The 5061-nt window shown below is 47.1% G+C and overlaps 1 long non-coding RNA gene across 3 annotated transcripts in view; it reads left to right on the forward strand.

The window, feature by feature from the left end:
* The first annotated feature begins 3399 nt into the window (after positions 1-3399).
* The window catches only part of LOC138841817 (uncharacterized), a 26318-nt gene continuing 24656 nt past the window's right edge, over positions 3400-5061 (forward strand). For all 3 annotated transcript variants that reach the window (XR_011376505.1, XR_011376507.1, XR_011376506.1), the window contains exons 1-2: positions 3400-3929; positions 4607-4732. This is a non-coding gene — a long non-coding RNA (uncharacterized lncRNA). The remainder of the gene's footprint in view (positions 3930-4606; positions 4733-5061) is intronic.

Raw genomic sequence — 5061 nt, forward strand, 5'->3', positions numbered from 1 at the left:
CTTTTATCTCCAATGAATCCCCAGAAAACCAGAAGTGGTGCTGTGGCTCAAAGCAGTAAAGCATTAGCCTCAAGTGAAAAAGCCCTCAGGAATAGCACCCTAGGCACTGAGTTCGATCCCCATGATGAGAAAACAAAGCCCTATGTGTGTGTGTGTGGGGGAGGGGAACGGGGTAACTAGGGTGTGACCAGGACTCCCTGGGGACCATCGATGGGACTAGACACAAACGACTGTGATAATCGTGTGCAATGTCCTGTCTTCAGAGTCCTCGTGTTTCTCATGGACCCCGTGGTTCTTGGAAGGAACAGAGAAGCTACCATTCTTGAGTAGTCTTCTTTCCAACACACCATGCCATTTCCCAGTCCACTAGGATGCCCTCCTTTGTTCATGGGACTCAGCCCGGCTGGGCCAGGCCGGATGTCCGCTCAGCCACAGAGCTGGAATTTGAGCGGAGCTCTGTTCTGTGACTCTGCACTGGAACCCCAAGCCTTCTGTCTTCTGTTCATTTCCCACGTCCCTCCACCCACCCTGGGCTGGTGCCCCACCCCTTCTGGGTGTGGCCTTGCCCTTTCCAGTCCAGAGTGCCCTGAGTTTTTTCTAGTCCCGGGTGCAGGACTAGAAGTTGCTGATGGTCTAGGAGATCAATGGTGACACGAAGATGGGAGGAGCCGATGCACGAGGTGGAAATGTGGGTATGTCTAGACAACACACCTTGAAGTAAGAATATACTCCATTCGCATGCCTCTGAACCAAGGCTCTCTTTTGATAGGGCTGCAATGCCTACGTGGAATGCTGGAGAGCCCCAGGGTATTTTCGCTGAGACAAAGGATAGATCTTGGGAAGACAGTCGGTTGGCATATCTATTAGATTCAAGTTTCTAATGTACCAAAAGTGAGACAAAAGACCCAAACAAGCCAGGTAGCAGTGGCTCACTCCTGTAATCCTAGCTACCCAGGAGGCTGAGATCTGAGGATCACGATTTGAAGCCAGCCCTGGCAAGAAGGTGCATGAGACTCTTATCTCCAATTGACCACCAGAATAAAAACAAACCCGCCCTCCCCTGCCCCCCCCCTCCCGCTGCCCTGCCAAATCAAAAGTGGTGCTGTTGGTAGCCTTGAGCAAAAAGAGCTTAGGGACAGTGCCTAGGTCCTGAGTTCAAGCCCCACAACCATCAAAAAAAATCAGACAGATGGACGCCAGTGAGCAGTCCTTTATTAATAATAAGGCTGATATTCGGCTTTCTAATCCTGAAGCTCAGGGGTTAGTAAGTTGTGCACTCCTGGAAGTGCTGGCCTGAGGATTTCTGCTCTTGGAGGAGCTTAACCGATGGTATATTTCCTTCAAGCCCAGTGTCAGTTCTGTCAGAAGTATCACCAAGAGTGGTGTCCCTCTTCATAGAGTGTAACATGCATGCCTGTGGAATCATCTTTCCTTCCTAGCACTTGACATCTGGGCTTAGAAAAGCTATAGGATTCAATAGGGCAAATAGAATTTTCTAGAAAACATTTAATTGTGGAAGAGGAATGCAGTCCAAAATGCACTTTTTTAGGTTGATAAAGACAGAGATCTAGTACTAGGAGAGATGATACTTCCTTTTCTTCAGCAGTTGCTATTTAATAAATGACGAAGACTTTCTTTTAAAAATAAGCAATGAAAAATGGCCAAGACAGAACCCCACATCTGAGCTCATCTTAGGAATCCAGGTGGAAAGAATGCCTATATCTGATTTTGTACTAGGAGAATGAGAAAATATTTTGGGGCTCAAACTTTATTTGGTTCAACTATTAAGAACAAAGCCATAGCTGGGCACTGGTAGCTCACATCTGTAATCTTATCTATTCAGGAGGCTGAGATATGAGGATCAAGGTTTGAAGCCAGCCTGAGCAGGAAAGTTTGTAAGACTCTTACCTACAATTAACCAGCAAAAAGCTGAAAGTAGAGCTGCGGTTCAAGTGATAGACTGTCAGCCTGGAGTGAAAAAAAAAGCCAAGGGATAGCACCTAGGCTTTAGAGGAAGAAGAGGAGGAGGAAGAAGAGGAGGAGGATAAGGAAGAGGAGGAGGAGGAAGAGGCAAAAAGCCACTTCATTCTATGCAAAATTCTGTCCACCAGAATCATTTATGGCACAGCTGTAAGTGCACAATTGGTATTGCTAGGTGATACATATTTGGAAAGGCAAATGTAGTGACTTCTGGAAAGGAGAGCTTGGTAATTTGCATGACATCTCCCCCTTAGCACAGTAAAAAAAAAAAAAAGGCAAACTATTTTTAAAGATTAATCTGCTTGAAGAGTTCAGATAGTACAAAAAGATGGAGAAAGATGCATTATCCTCTCTGAGCAAAACTAAATTAAATTAGAAATCAGTAACAATACCTCTATGGTGGGGGGCTGGGAACCAAACACATTTTAGCGATCAAACTATACAGTTCTAGTTCATGGGTCAAAGAAATCCCAAGAAAATTAAGAAGTATTTGACTGCAAGATAATGAAAACATTTAAATTTGTGATGCTTCACCAAGCCATTGTTTAGAAGAAAGTACTTTAAATGCTTCTACTAGAAAAGATGGAAGATCCAAAAATCAATGTCCAAAGTGACCCTTCAATTGGACAGAAGTTGGGCTGGAGGGACTGGGAAGGTGGCTCAGTGGTAGAGTGCTTGCCTTGCATGCATGAGGCCCTGGGCTCGATTCCTCAGTACCACATAAGCAAAAAAGAAAAACGCCGGAAGTGGTGCTGTGGCTCAAGTGGTAGAGCACCAGCCTTGAGCTGAAGAGCTGAGGGACAGCACCCAGGCCCATGACCCATGACTGGATCCCCCCGCCCCCCAAAAAAAGAAGTTGGGCTGAAGGCGTGGCTCAGTGCTAGGGTCTCTGTCTAGCAAGCTTGAGGCCCTGAGTTCAAATCCCAGTAATGCCAACAAATAAAAAGTAAGACATAAATAAATAATAACAAAAAAGGGGGGAAAGACCTAAGTTAAACCCAGATAAGTAGAAATAAAAACAATGGTAAAAGCAAAAACCAATGTAGAAGAGATCAGATAGTACAAAAATTGAGTAAGACCAAAAGTTGTTTAAATTGATAAATCCCTAGCCAGGCTGATTATGAAAATCTAGAGAAGAAAAATGCCCCAATATCAGGAATAAATGAAAATTATGGCTACAAATGCACAGGGATTTCTGGGGGTGTGGCCGTGTCCTGTTTCTTGTCCTGGAGGGCTGGGGGAGTGTTCATGTTGGGATTGCATGCTCACTTGATTTGATGACTTGAATGTAGGTCAGATAACAAAATCCACTCCCCCCCCCCTCTCCCCCCACTCCGGCCCAAAGCTAATGTGACACCCAGGTCTCTTCCCCACTCCACCTGCCACTCGGGGACCATGTCACTGAGCCATTGTGAGCACGAATAGTGAGCTGACCCTGTGGTTGGCCTGTGTCCACTCTCCAGGCCAGGGGTGATTACCCAACAGCTCTCCTGTCCTGACAGATGTCCATGGGGTGAACCTGAGGGAGAGAAAAGCCAGACCAGGGCCTCATTTGTGTAAACCGAGCCGTGTTTACTCATCCAAAGTTCACAGAACAAGCCTTGCTGTCAGGAGGTTGGGACAAAGTGCCCAGCCAGGCACAATGGCACAGGCCATTGTCTCTGAGATAAGGCTCTTATCAGAGCGTTGTACAGTGCTGACAGCAGAGAGTATCTAGAAGAAACGCTCATGGAGGAGAGCCATTTCTGCCCCCTGGTCCTCTACCCCTCCGAAGCCTTCGTCTCTCCTCCTAGAAAGTCGAGGGCCGGCTTGAACTTGCTTGTCACCAAGGTTTTCTGTGGAGCATCCGGGAATCTTCGCTTGTTGAATTTACCCAGGAACAAAAGTTTGGCTTAGAGAACCATCCTGAAAACCAACTTCCTCTGTGAAAGCCTGCTCTGATCCCTGGGGTCTGTATGCAACTTGATTGAACATAGGAAAGGGTTTTTTTTTTTGGGGGGGGGTTATTTTTCAGCTCAAAATTTCAAATTTCCAGAAAAAGAAAAAAAGCAAAGAAATGGAGTTCATGTAGCCACCAGGCTTTGTGGAGGACGCGTGTATTGACCAGAGATGGGGCCGGTGGCTTCCAAGTCTTTCTGAGCCCAACATTTTGAGGTTTTCAGATTTCCTGATCTGCCTGCCGGAAGGCAGATGAGTCCATTACAGATAGATCGGGGCTGGAACAAAGCTCAAGATTCACGCTGACCTTCACGTCATAGCCTAACGAACAGTCCCCCTGAAAGCAAGCTATTTTCTTCTACTTGCTTCCCTGGTTACCTCCCATTTATTTCCCCCTGCTGCCCAGCCCAAGGTACTTAAAAGTTTGGCTTGTTTAAACTTCACCAGAGTGGCCAGGCAGGTGGGAAGAAGTTAAATGAGATTGATTCCAAAGCTTTGCTTTTCAGACGCTAATAAATGAGGTGGATGATGAAGGCCTGGATGGGAACCCAGGGGGGGGGTGTAGTTTAGAGTGGGGTGTGGGGACTCTACTGGCTGGGCAGTGCTGGGCCAGGTGTGTGTGTGTGTGTGTGTGTGTGTGCCCATGCACACGCTCACTCTCTGCCTTCTGTCATGTCTTGGGCTGCAGAGGAGAGATCCGATCCAGGAATGCGCTTGGTGTAATTGGTTCCAACAGGACTTGTCTGCTTCCAGATGAAGAGTTTGCTTCAGACAGAAGGAATGTTGACGAAAGCCCGGACCATCCTATGAGGCGGTAGGAAGTCTGCAGCTGATGTCTGCCCGTGTCTGGCTTGGGTTTGCCCAGTGTGAGAGTCTCTGTGGTTATGGGCGCTCTTCCCACCTCCTCCTCCGAGAATGACTCCTGGACTGGGGCCTGTTTACAGCCTAGGACAAGGCTGCTTAACCAAGGGTGTGAACAATTGTGTGTGTGTGTGTGTGTGTGTGTGTGTGTGTGTGTGTGCTCGCCTGGCACCCTTGCTTAGCTTTTTCACTCAAGGCTGGCACTCTACCACTTGAGCCACATCTCTTTGTCTGGCGCTTTTTTTTTTTTTTTTTTTTTTGCTGGTTAACTGGAGATAAGAG

The sequence above is a fragment of the Dipodomys merriami genome, unplaced genomic scaffold (assembly GCF_024711535.1).
Source record: "Dipodomys merriami isolate MVZ:Mamm:240054 unplaced genomic scaffold, mDipMer1.0.p SCAF_33, whole genome shotgun sequence".
Taxonomy (NCBI): Eukaryota; Metazoa; Chordata; class Mammalia; order Rodentia; family Heteromyidae; genus Dipodomys; species Dipodomys merriami.